Source organism: Aedes aegypti, chromosome 1, assembly GCF_002204515.2.
Source record: "Aedes aegypti strain LVP_AGWG chromosome 1, AaegL5.0 Primary Assembly, whole genome shotgun sequence".
Classification (NCBI taxonomy): domain Eukaryota; kingdom Metazoa; phylum Arthropoda; class Insecta; order Diptera; family Culicidae; genus Aedes; species Aedes aegypti.
In genome coordinates, this window is record NC_035107.1 from 72,365,417 (window position 1) to 72,378,263 (window position 12,847).

Sequence of the window (12,847 nt, forward strand, 5' to 3'; positions counted from 1 at the left end):
CGCACTTATGAACCTGCCCGCACTTCTGAAGTGCGGGGTCCAATAAGGTGGGAACTGCGCAATAAAAAAAGTTTTTTGGGCCTAAACCAACAAAAATCATTTAAAAATTGAGTACACATGTGTTTTTGGCCTAAACTTAAGCGTTTGGTTCTAAAATTGGGACAGGGCTTTAGGACCCTATTTGTAACTTTTGTTAGGGACTAAGGAAGGTTAGAAGGGCCCTCCTTAGCCGAGTGGTTGGAGTCCGCGACTACAAAGGAAAGCCATGCTGAAGGTGTCTGGGTTTCGATTTCCGGTCGGTCCAGGATCTTTTCTTAATGAAAATTTTCTTGACTTCCCTGGGTATAGAGTATTAGAGTGGTTTCAAAAAAATCGTTTTTGCTCCACACCGCTAATTCGATTCTTGATCAAATTCTGAGTGTGCTCCCAAAATTTGAGCCCATTTGGATGAAAACTGAGACTACACAAGCCCTTTAAAGTTTATATGGGAATTACTATGGGAAAAGCAACCAAAAGCCCTTTAAAGTTTATATGGGAATTACTATGGGAAAAGCAACCAACTTATTCAATCGGTCATAGTATTTGCCTATGTGCTCTTGGGTGATTAGAATTACGTTGATACTGTGAGATACATTCATCAGCTACAACTTTGCCGAAGACCGTTTTCAAATCGGACGCCTCAGTAATAAGTTATTGATTTATATCCAGTCACAATTCTTCAGCAGTGCTCATTTAACTTCTGAACAGGCAACATTGCTGCACCTGGCGCAAGAGATAGCACGCACAAATCATGGCTACTATGTTTTACTGCATATATCCAGTGATGGCCTGCAGAGCAGCCCAATAATTATAGCCAAAGTTTTACAACTCGTTCAAAAATCAATAACTAATTACTGGGGCGTCCGATTTGGAAACGGTCTACGGCAAAGTTGTAGCTGATTATTGTGTCTCACAGTTTCAACGTAGTTCTAATCTACAAGAGCACATGGGCAAACACTATGGCCGATTGAATGAGTTGGTTGGTTTTCCCATAGTAATTCCCATATAAACTTTCAAGGGCTTGTGCAGTCTCAGTTTTCATCCAAATGAGCTCAATTTTGGGAGGACACTCAGAATTTGATTTAGAATCGAATTAGCGGTGTGGAGCAAAAACGGTTTTTTTGAACCACTCTAATAGAGTATAATCGTACCTGTCACACGATATACGAATGCGAAAATGGTAACTTTGGAAAAGAAATCTCTCAGTTAATAACTGTGGAAGTGCTCATAAGAACACTAAGCTGAGAAGCATGTCCCAGTCAATGTGATGGATTTAAAAAAAAAAGTAAAATCCATCACATTGTGTCCCAGTGAGGACGTTAATGCCAAGAATGTTTGTTTTAATATTAAATAATACAGGTCGCGCTCAATTATCCGGAGTATCGATTTTTTTTTTCACTCCGGATAATCCAATCACTAAGAAAAAATAAATTATAATCTTTGATAATAGAACTTAAATATTATCTTTTTTCGTTGTTTTATTTATATGATGCGATGGCGTAGCCAGAAATTTCTAGGAACAGTAGGGGTCTTTACAAAAAAAATCAGCGTACACAAACACCTCTATTTCAACCCCCCCCCCCCCCTTTCTTAAATACGTTCAAAACTACAAAACCTATTGTATATTGCAATACCAAAATCAGATTTATGCATAATGGGAAGTATGCACTTCAACAGAAAAGTAATCGCCTATCTCGATGCGTGGGAAATTTCTTGCAAGAAATGCTCAAGAAACGCATTTTTCTTTGATCGCAGTACGCAGTTGAAAAGAAATGTCAATTCAAATGGGACTCACTGTAGAAAATTTCTTGACCATTTTTTTCCGCAGAAATTTTTACTTTTCATGAGCTGAACAGCATACTTAGCTTAACAATTGAAAAACAAGAACATCTAAAAACAAATCCCGGATAATCGAGTCTGAAATTCCGGATAATCGAATCCCGGATAATCGAGTCCGACCTGTGCTGCCCATAAAAGCATTCATGTTTTATTATACACTTCACTAGGCATATGCACATTTTTACACTTTGTTTGAAAATGTTGTGAAAAAATATGAAGTTGGTGCAGTCCCATTTAGTGAAAAATAAAGGCATAACAGTCTCTATATGAACTTTGAACCCCAATAGCAGCTGCGAAACTGGAATTATGTTCAACTTTATACTTTTTTACTGATCAATATTAGCAAAATGAGTATTCTGTGGGGTAGAGCTAAATGAATATTGCATTCAAAAATTTACTACAAAATTATAAACATTTATATGAAAATGCAAACTTCAAACTTTGAGCGCTGTTTTCTCAATGCCTACTAAATCCATATGGGACAGTTATGCCTTTATGGACAGTGTGTATCTAATAAAATTATTTTTGGAGGCAACGATCCTGGAAACAGATATTTTTGCTGGACTTTATGCTACATATTGTAGATTTTCTTCCCCTAGTTGTTCTTGATGTTATGTTTGTTTGTCTGTGGTATATTTCGTTCTTGGTGCTAAACTGGTTAAACAAACTGTGAAAATGCTCATATAACACTAAGCTGAGATGCAGGTTTTGTCCCAGTCCCAAAGAACCATTATGTTCCCCCGAGCGACCAGCCTTTCGAACTTTGCATCACCCTAAACTCACCTCTCTCACCGGGAGCTCTTGAATCTTTCTCATGCTCAACTGTCATTGTTCGGGAAAACGCATCGACGGCATGAATGAAGCGAAGTAAATAAACAGCACTCTTTTGTCGTTCTCGTTTCCCTGATGTGCTGCGCTACATTTTCGCACCCTCTCTACACTCTACAACGAATTTATCCATAGTCAGATCAAAAGTGAGCCATGTTTAACTGACATTGAGTTTACAGCATTGTAAGGAATCCCTTTGGAGCACAGCACCGAAGAACACAAAAACGACATGAAACGGTCGTGCACGCATTATTATTAGTGACAAACCCCGGCCCGGCGTGGTTCCCGTTATCTGTCGCCTTGTCGTCAGTGTCCTCCCAGCAGTGATCCAACGGTATCTGTTGTGTACATACCCTACAATCAGTGGTCCGCGATTGTTATCGATTCATAGTAAACAGAACGGGTTATCAACGAATACGAGGAAGCAGCCGGTAAGTCACAAGTTGTGATATCGTAATATGTATAGTAATTTACCTCACATAGTACCCGGCGTAGCCAGTATTTTAGGGATGTGCAAATGATGAAATTACACAAGTAAATGCACAAAAAAAAAAACAAAAGAAAATTATTTTCTTTAAAAAAAGATCAATTTTGATATCATCCAAATCGTGAGAAACGTAGAACAGTTGCATTTCTCGGGTCCAGTTATAGATATTCTCCCACAAGGAAGATATTTTCTGAGCATTCCACTAATGAGATGTTTATCTACTGAGTCCACTACTAACACCTTCTGAATCAATAATCGCTCTAAGATTTTCTACAGATATTTCCTCTTTAATTTCTTCGGAAATATCACTCGGAATTACTTTAGGGATTGTACTATAGATACTATAGTTCCTCCCAGTTCACTTAAAAAATACCCTATTTATTTAACAAGGGCCCCCTATTCCCCTCTGGCTATGCCGATGATAGTACCTGTCGCACATTATCGAATTCTTATAAGAGGGAGCCGGCGCCACGGCTTCAAATGTTATAATGTTCAAAGCAATTAGTGTGCTTCTTGATGCTTCGTTCTATCTATCCATACCTAGTATATATAATATATCATTTAAAGAACTGATCACGACGTTCGTTAGAGAACAAACCGTTCTTCTCCATTGATACTGTATCGACGATACCATCGATGCAGTGTGGCGTTATGTGTAGTGTGAAATCGCAAACAAGGTCAATTCGCTCAGTTCAATTTAGTTGGTTCCAATCGTTCCAATTGAAACGATATAGATACCTAAAGTATAAGTTAGAGTAGACGGGGAACTCAAAGTTCCCTTTGGAAAAAGACATGGGAAAACGCAGACCATCCTTCTACCGATCGGTTCAGCATCGAAGAGTATAAGACTGAAAATAGAACAACCTTCAGACTTCAGTCAGTATAGTTTCGTCTGTGTGTTGCGGAAAGTGTCCAAAGTTTGTCCCTGACCCAAAGAACAAGAGGAGATCAGTGTTTGAAAAGTGAAATTTCTAAAAGTTTGGAAACTCGTTAGCGGATAGTGAATTCGATGACATAACGAGTTACATATGGTGAATTACGAAGAAACACAGTAATACTATTTAGGTATGTTGTAATGGACATAAGAACTAGGTCTCCTCAGTTGTTATAAGAATACCCTGGAAATATAGCTATTTAGCAGCAATTTTCGATTGAACCTGAGTGATGTAATATGTTTCATTCAGTGCACCGTAACGCTGGCATGTAACGAAACCGCTGACGGTGAGAAAACTGTTTGCTTTTGCGATGCGATGGTTTCGCGCTTCGGTGTAGGAACAACCAAACGCATCGCATAGGTATCCAAATTCAATGGTTGGTCTGAGATTACTTACCTAGTATTGGTGTACCGGCTTTGTTTAAGTGAGGTGTGATATCCATTCGGAAAAGGGGGCAAAGTCAGTCAGCCGGGATGTGATATGCGGATTGGGTGGTAGAAGGCTTGCCGAAGAAGATTGTTATCTATAAACGATTTTTAAGTGAGTGATAAGGACTCTCCCAAGGAATTCACCTTGAAGTTGATGACGAAGGGATTTTGCAATCGTCACGTCACGTTGGTAAGTTTATAATTAGATGGTTCATTAAAGCACCAAGTCTTGTTATAGAGTCCTTTGAATGCTGATGTAACTTTTTACAATGTTGTGAGATACTAATGTTACACCTTTAACAGTGACGTAGACAGTGGGACGAGAATTGGATAGGACAAGTAGGATATGTCCTACGCACAAAAAAAATAACCTGGATAGAACATTCGAGGGATTGTCCTAACCAGTATTCAACAAAAAGTGATGTATTGTCTACAGAATTTCTACAGCCAACCTTTAGATGTTCTTTGATAAATTGCCGTGAGCATTCTTGGAAGCATTATCAGGGAAAGTATCGTTAGAAAAATCAATGAATTAACTCAAGACTGGTCGGTCACATTGTGTCCTAAATATACAAAACCATGTAGAAATTTTTGACTGAATTGGTGGACTTGCTAAAAGCAATTCTTGGCTGATTCCTTTGAAATAATTTGATCTATTTTTTGTAAATATTTTGTGGCACAATTCATAGAGAAATTTAGGGAACAATATGAGTAATTTCTGTAGAATTATTGTCAGAACCACTAAAACTGCTTGCAGAATTGTTGAAGAAATTTCGGCAAACTTGAAGGAACTTCTGCTCAATTTTCTAAGAATCTACAGCAAATTTCGCAATTTATTCCGGGAGTTTCTTCCGAAAAGCTCTGTTGGCTATCTCGGGATTATTTTTTTTTTCACTTCCAGTTTGCGGTCAAGAATTGTATCGGCTCTGTTATGCCCTAAGCCGTCCGAGCCTACCAAATAAACGAGATAACTAACTACCCTGGCAGATGTTTCATATTTTACGGGACGCTCTTGTGCCAACACGCAGTAAGGTCTTCATTATATTAAACCATTCACGAACATTTATTGGATTGATATAAGGGGATTTTTTGTAACACTGGTGTTAGATTCAGACTGTAAATGCCTGCAGAAATTCTAAGGAGCATGTGTAAAGTAATGTCCGGGGTATTACTAGAGGAGCAAATGTTTTTAAATTAAAACCTTGTGGAATCTGGGGAGGAATCTCGAAAAACGCTTTTGGAGAAATTCACAAAACAAATACTCGAACAATTTCTTGTAGATATCACTGAAGGTATCCCTTACAAAATGACTACAGAAATCTCTGAAACCTGAAAAATGACTACAGAAACCTCTGGAATCCTTGCATTAATTCACGGAGGAAAAGGAATAATTTCAGTTGTATATTCGGTTTTATGATATTATTCAGATCACAATTGACTTTAACCCGTATAGGCCTGAGTGAAAGCAAAAATACTGAAACCCTCACCGCTCAGAGAATTCTTAACGGATTCAAAATGATTTTTTGTCAGTTCACTGGCTCACATATCTAGTTTCTAGAAGTGGCCAAAAGAACTCGGAAATATTCCTGTGGCCGGAGTTATTCCGGTGGGTTACCGGGTCAAGTCGGGTAAAAGAGGGCTATTTTTTGGGACATGCCAAGTTACTTTTATTTATTTGCAATGACAATCATTTTAATTTGCATAAATCATTAAGATCTGATATTCAACATAATGAATGAAGAGTTTTACACCGTTTTAATATACCATATGTGACCATGCGGACGTAATGCCCGGAAGAACCGGCAATAGATTTGTTGGAATCTATGACAAAAGGTCGAAAGACAAAAGGTCGAAAGGACAGAAGGTCGAAAGACAAAAAGGTCGAAAAGACAAAAGGTCGAAGAACATAAAAGGAGGGACAAAAGGTCGAAAATCTATTTTTAAAGAAGGAAAAATTTCCCACCAAACAAATCATTTTCGACCTTTTTGTCCTTTCGACCTCTTGTCTTTCGACCTTTTGTCCTTTCGACGTTTTGTCTTTCGACTTTTTGTCCATAAACCGTGCCAGTATACTGACAAAAAATCATTTGAATCCTTTAAGAATTCGCTGAGCGGTGAGGGTTTTAGAACTTTTTGCTTTCACTCAGGCTTATATGGGTTCATTCAGAATTTGATCCAGAAAATGCTGGAACACTCTAACGCTACTACTTTCTCACTCACTCACTCTTCCACCAATTACTTCAGTTATTATCTCAGAAGCATCATAAAAGATCCAAGAATTCTTTCAGAGAGCCTTGCAGGAGTTTGTCAGGAATTCCTAGTTTTATATCATAGATTTCTTTTGAAATTCTTTTGGAAACACCTCCCGTTTTTCAGGAATTTCTCTAATAGTTTCTGAGAAATTTCCTTGAAAATTCCCTGGAAACATCTCTAAAATAAATCTTAGATTAATTCTTGAGGATTTCCTTGAAAATTTCTTAAAGAATTTCGGGAAGAATATCAGAACAATTATTTGATGTAATTACTGAAAGAATTCTTAAAGAAATGTTAGAATCCTTCCATGGATATTTTAGAAACATTCCGAGGTTGAAGGTATCCTGAACGAAATTTTTGGAAGCGTTTCTTAGAAAAATTACTAAATGAATTTCCTTGGAGACGCAGCAATTTTCATTTTTTTTTTAGGAAGATAGAAAAACGTAAAATTTAAATGCGTCCGTCGGTTCTAAACACTATTGGCGCCCAACGGAAGACATCTATCGCTGATAGTGGAAATCAGTGCAGTAGAGTGGAAATTGATTTGCAATTTGTCTGCTTTTCACAAATTGATCCCACAAAAAAATCCGATATTGAGCGAAGTACCCATAGTGAAGTACCTTATAGGACAAGATGTAACAAACACGCCCACAATCTAATACCTACATGACCTCAAGCATATTTTTCAGATGTTATGAGAGCCTTAACCCTCTTTTTTCCATGGTAGCTCCAGTACTCCATTGATTTTCGACGAACTTGAAACAAACCGAATCAGATGAATACTGCGTAATATTTACTAGAATATGATTCCATACTCATAAGATTACACAGCATAACATTTTTGCTTGTCTCAAGGATCAAATCATAAGTCTCGAGTAGATTTGGGGTCGCTGAATCTGATACCGTCTCAAAAATTTTCCAGCACGTCATAATTTTTAGCTACAGGTCGCCAAAGTTGTGTAAACACTGATCACTGATTCCATTGATGTTATATGAATTTTGAAGTATGTTTGATCAAACTTTTTTATGATCTAATCTATCAAGCATACAAAATAGGACTTAAACATTCAATTTAGATATAATTTAGTTGAAATTCATAGATAAAATTTAAATTAAATCGATTTTTTCAGAAGATAAATGAGCACTGCACAATGGACCCTTATAGCTTAGCAAGTGGTGGAATTCTCCTTGGAAACATTTCTGCAACGCTGCGGAACTTTTTCTACAGGAGTGGCATATTGCCCGGTTTGTTTTGAAACGCCAATATTTGGACCGTTTGCAGAAAACGTCTGGTACTCGTTTTAGGAGCTACCTGGCAAGAGAAAGTTGCGTGTAGAGCATGATTAACTAAGTAAATAACACTTTGACACCAAAAACTATAGAAGTAATGGATTTGCCACTGCGATAGAGCAGTTTTTCCTTAGGAGGGCGTATTATACCTGTTTACCCTAAATGTGTTTATTTCAGAGCATTAATGATTAATCATAAATTTAATCATGATCAGTGAATCAATTGTCACCCAACACGCAGAAACAAAGACTTTGTCACCTCCTATTCTTGTTGCAACAATTTTATTCCGCAACATGAGTTTATCATCACTTGAACAGAATACGACAAAGATCGATCACCACGTGTGCAGCGATTTTCTGGGCTTCGCATTGCAATTTTCGAGAACTTTCTCCGTGTTGGTAAACATTGACACACTATCAAACAGCATCCACAAAACAAATTTGGTTTTGTGTTTAAAATAACTGATTTATCGCGAGTTGAAAAGGTTGCAACAATGTTGCGCTCTGTGATTGTCATGACAATTTTGCTTTTGATTGTGTCCTTTTCCGCAACAGTTGCGACAAACGGTTGTGAGCGAGCTTGCTTTGTTGTTTGCTTTTCGTCTGTTTTGATGATAATTTGATTCACTGATCATGATTAATGATTAATGCTTATGATTAATCAAAAATGTTAATCATTAATCACAAAAAATCAAGAATTAATCATTAATCACTAATCATAATCATTGCAATATTATGTTTTATCATTAATCACTAATCATAATCATAAAGATCGCTAATTTTATTCAGAAATCATAATCTTAATCATAAGTCAAACATTTAATCGATCATCAATCAATCATTGACCATATTTAACAAATTTTACAACATTGCTTTTAAATGTATAAATAAATTTTGCATTTCTTATATCGTGTGACAAGAACAACTCTTGCGTGTAGTATCATACAGTCGTATCTGCAGTGATCGATTTCCCGTCAATTTCTCTTTGAACTACTCCATGAAAATCAATCGATATTGGTAACATTTTTCGATTTAAGTTCGAGTTCTTTCTACTGAATCGAAAAAAAAGCAGTGACAAGCAGTTGCCCAGCCGAGTAATTTACTAAAGAGAAAATCGATCATTGCAGTTACGCCCTTTTTGATACTGAACGCGAGAATTATAGTTTATGCCCAAGGAAGTTCCAAATCCAACCAAGCACAGAATGGCTTTGCTTTGTATCCACGGACGTTACCATTGAAGTCAAATAAAACCTTAAATATTTCCTCCATGTAAGACGGCGCATTTGCTCAGTTGTAGTTGATCCGAATCCAAAGACCCGTTTGGAAGCATGTGAGTGATACCATTCTACATGAAGACTATCTGTTTATAAGGGCAGATCACCAAAATTCGACCTAGGTTTTTAGCCGTTCATAAGATTTCTGTATGCTTTTTATGAAAATCGAAAATCAGTCTTTTTTCCCTAGCAGATGGTATATCTGTTAATAGTTCCTCGCTGCTTTTGTTCACGTTTGAAATTTGCAATCTAACATCGCCTGCAGATATTGACTGAATATAGCAGAGCGTTAAGTTAATCCTGATTCAACATTTGATGATTACCCCAGCAACACACCTGTTATAATTGTGTATTATCAACTGATATATAACCAAAATTAGTCATATATAAGTTGATAATACACAATTATAACTTGTGTGTTGATCGGGTAAATACGATAAACCATGCTTAAAACTTTTCAATTGGAATTGTTTTCTTCAATCATGAATAAAGCCATTCATTTTCATGTTTATTGCTCATTCGTTGTGTACGTAAAAAGGTGCTAGAAATTTGAATTTTTGAACCCCGGGGAAAGCCCTCCCCTATCTGTAATGCTTTGTGTATAAACATTCTCAAAATTTTGTTTGAGTCGTACCCCCTCCTCCTTCGAGCATTACGTGATTTGTGGACGGTGCCATAGGGAGATGCCATTTAATCATTATTTTGATCAATGATTAATTATTCAAAGGCCAATAATTACAAGACAGAAAGTAATAAATCTGATATAAAAATCGTTTGAGCTTCGTTACAGCCAATTTCTAAGGCGAAGCAGGCCTTCATTGAAATGTGTACGCGTCGTTGATGATTGTTGCTAAATCATGTCATAATTTTGAATTCAAGCATGATTTTTCAAATCGGCGTATCTAACACTCGGATGGTTTCGAGAAAAATGCGATGCAAAATATTGTAAAGCATTTTAAATCCTGTTTAAAATGTTTTGCATTTTTTCTATTGCGATGTCTACTATAAGTTGAAAAAAAGAACACTGTTTCTAACCACTATTAAACAAATCCGATTTGTTTTGAATTTAATTGAAAAACAGGTAAAATTAGAGAATAAACCCTTTTGCTTTGTGCTGCTCACATACACCATGGATGATTCGTCGATACCATACCTTGATTGATACATACACCTTGCTTGATGCGTCGGTTTGACAGTTCGTTTTGCATATCCGTCACGTCATATACACCAGTATTGTTTTGAAGTTGCATATACACCGGTTTGCAAATTCCCATAAAACTTATTAAACTTAGTCAATTCGTCAGTTTCAACTTTCAACGACAACGAATATTAGTTTCCGAATGTTTCCAATTTCAACTCGACTAAGAGGAGCACCGGACGGAGCCGTAAATAACAAAAGCAGGAGAAGAACAGTTCTTGTGCGAAATTTGGTGAGAAATATTGTCTTAAACCGAATACTGATGATGTTCCACATCAGTTTGCCGACCCGTCAGCTCGCTAAACTGTGGAAATCCAATTCTCTCGATTTCCAACATGTTTAGTGATTTGGAAACAGTATGACGTATCTGGTGTTCGAAATTTTATGTTTTGATTCTACATATAGGTCGCTTTACTATGAGCATATGTACGGTGTATGTGCTAGCATGAAAAATGTTGACAGTTGAGTCGCTTTGGCAAACGAAGGGTGTATGTAGCCAAATTAAAAACACTGAGTAAAGTGCACATAGGGCATAATTTTAATTTATTTCTAAAAATCAAAAAATGGATGTAGGAATACTTTTATAGACACAATAGGTAGATTATGCGTTTGTCAAGCCCATGCAAAGCAAATCTCGATTTGTTTATTTTTGCAGATACGTCGGATTGAAAAGTTTGGCTTGAATTGAAGAAATTCAGTTTGAACTGCACTGAGGCTTCTGGAAAAGTATCAGCATACTTCCAGAATGCCAGCGCATATAGTGATACTTTTCCGGATCATTATGTACTATGAGGAGTGAGTATTGTCATTTTGAAATTGCGAGCTGCAACGTCAACATAGCTGCCAATACGAATGCCGGGCTACTTAGCCTTAATCTCAAACCAGGTCCGTCCCACTCGGGCTCAGATTGGGTACCACTTCTAGTACTGCATTTGGTCCCTCGGTAGTGCAAAAGGTACCCACGTTTGACAGATCGCAGTACACTTTGAACGGCATTCTAGATTACCTTATGAGCCATAAAATTTTGGGTAACTGCAAGGGACATGGGGGTCTTTAATTTGTCTTTGCTCAAACCGTTTTCACTGATATCCAGATTCAAGGAAGGGCGGAAATTCCTTTGAAACATTGTTTGAAAAATATCTTTCAAGTTTTTCATAAAGATCTCATTATAAAATTCCTACCAAATGTTCATATTGATTTCGCCCAACATTTTTCAAAGAATTGGATTGTTTAGTGATTAAACATTTACAGTGTTTTGTAGCTTGTTCGGAAGATCACATTTTTTTTAAGTACAAATGACATTCGACAAATGACATTTGCGTCTAGATGAAGTCTAGATGTCTCCAAAGGTGCTGGACCTGACGGGATTCCACCTGTATTTTTAAAAAAATGTTATAAATCGAATTTGCATCTCCGCTATTTTGGCTCTACAATATGTCTCTGCAATCAGGTAGTTTCCCTGAAACATGGAAAAGCTCATTTTTAGTGCCGATCTTTAAAAGTGGCAAAAAATCTGACATACGTAATTATCGTGGGATAGCCATTATCTCTTGTATTCCTAAGATTTTCGAGGCAATAATAAATAAAATTTTATTCGATATGGTTAAAAACAGAATAACTCATACTCAGCATGGTTTTTTTTAAGGGACGCTCAACATGCACAAACTTGCTGGAGTTCATTCATTATTCTTTGACAGCCATGGATAATGGTAATCACGTGGAAGCTCTCTACACAGATTTCAGTAAAGCTTTCGATCGCATTGACATACCAATGTTGCTTTTTAAGTTAGAAAAAATAGGATTTCAACCGGACCTTCTTAAATGGGTAGAGTCTTATCTTACTAATCGCCAACAAATAGTTAGTGTTGGGAACCACTGGACCAACATAGCGATCAACCGATCGCTACCACCACTATCACTACTATGCTCACTGGTAGCAGCTAGACTGCTACCCGTAGATGCGCGAATAGTAAACAACAACAACTGTTCAGCCTTTGTAATAGTCCGCGCGCTTCCCGCGATACATGTATGTACTTTTAGTTAGTCGTTTTAATAAAGTTTTAGCATGTTTGTTTTGTACGTTCGCGTCTAGTTTATGTGTAAATATGCACACGACCACCCCGCCGGCGCGTACGTAACAGTGGCGACGAGGAAAAAGGTGAATTTGAGAACATTTTCGCGCGAGTGAGTGAAAGTGTTTCGTTCACGGAAGAGGAGGAGAATTTCGGACGACGGGATGTTTTCGCCACCCGGGAGTGAACGGCCAGGATCAGTGCC

General features: G+C 37.3%; 1 protein-coding gene across 3 annotated transcripts in view; it reads left to right on the forward strand.

Moving 5' to 3' along the window:
- Positions 1–2,827: 2,827 nt before the first annotated feature.
- LOC5563945 (solute carrier family 52, riboflavin transporter, member 3-A) overlaps positions 2,828–12,847 on the forward strand; it is a 46,416-nt gene continuing 36,396 nt past the window's right edge. The window contains exon 1 of one of the 3 annotated variants that reach the window (XM_001648217.3): positions 2,828–3,137. The gene's annotated coding sequence lies outside the window, so the exon portion shown is untranslated. Of the gene's footprint in view, positions 3,138–3,896; positions 4,259–4,287; positions 4,747–12,847 lie in introns of those variants that run through there. The other 2 variants (XM_021839691.1, XM_021839687.1) reach the window with 2 other exon arrangements.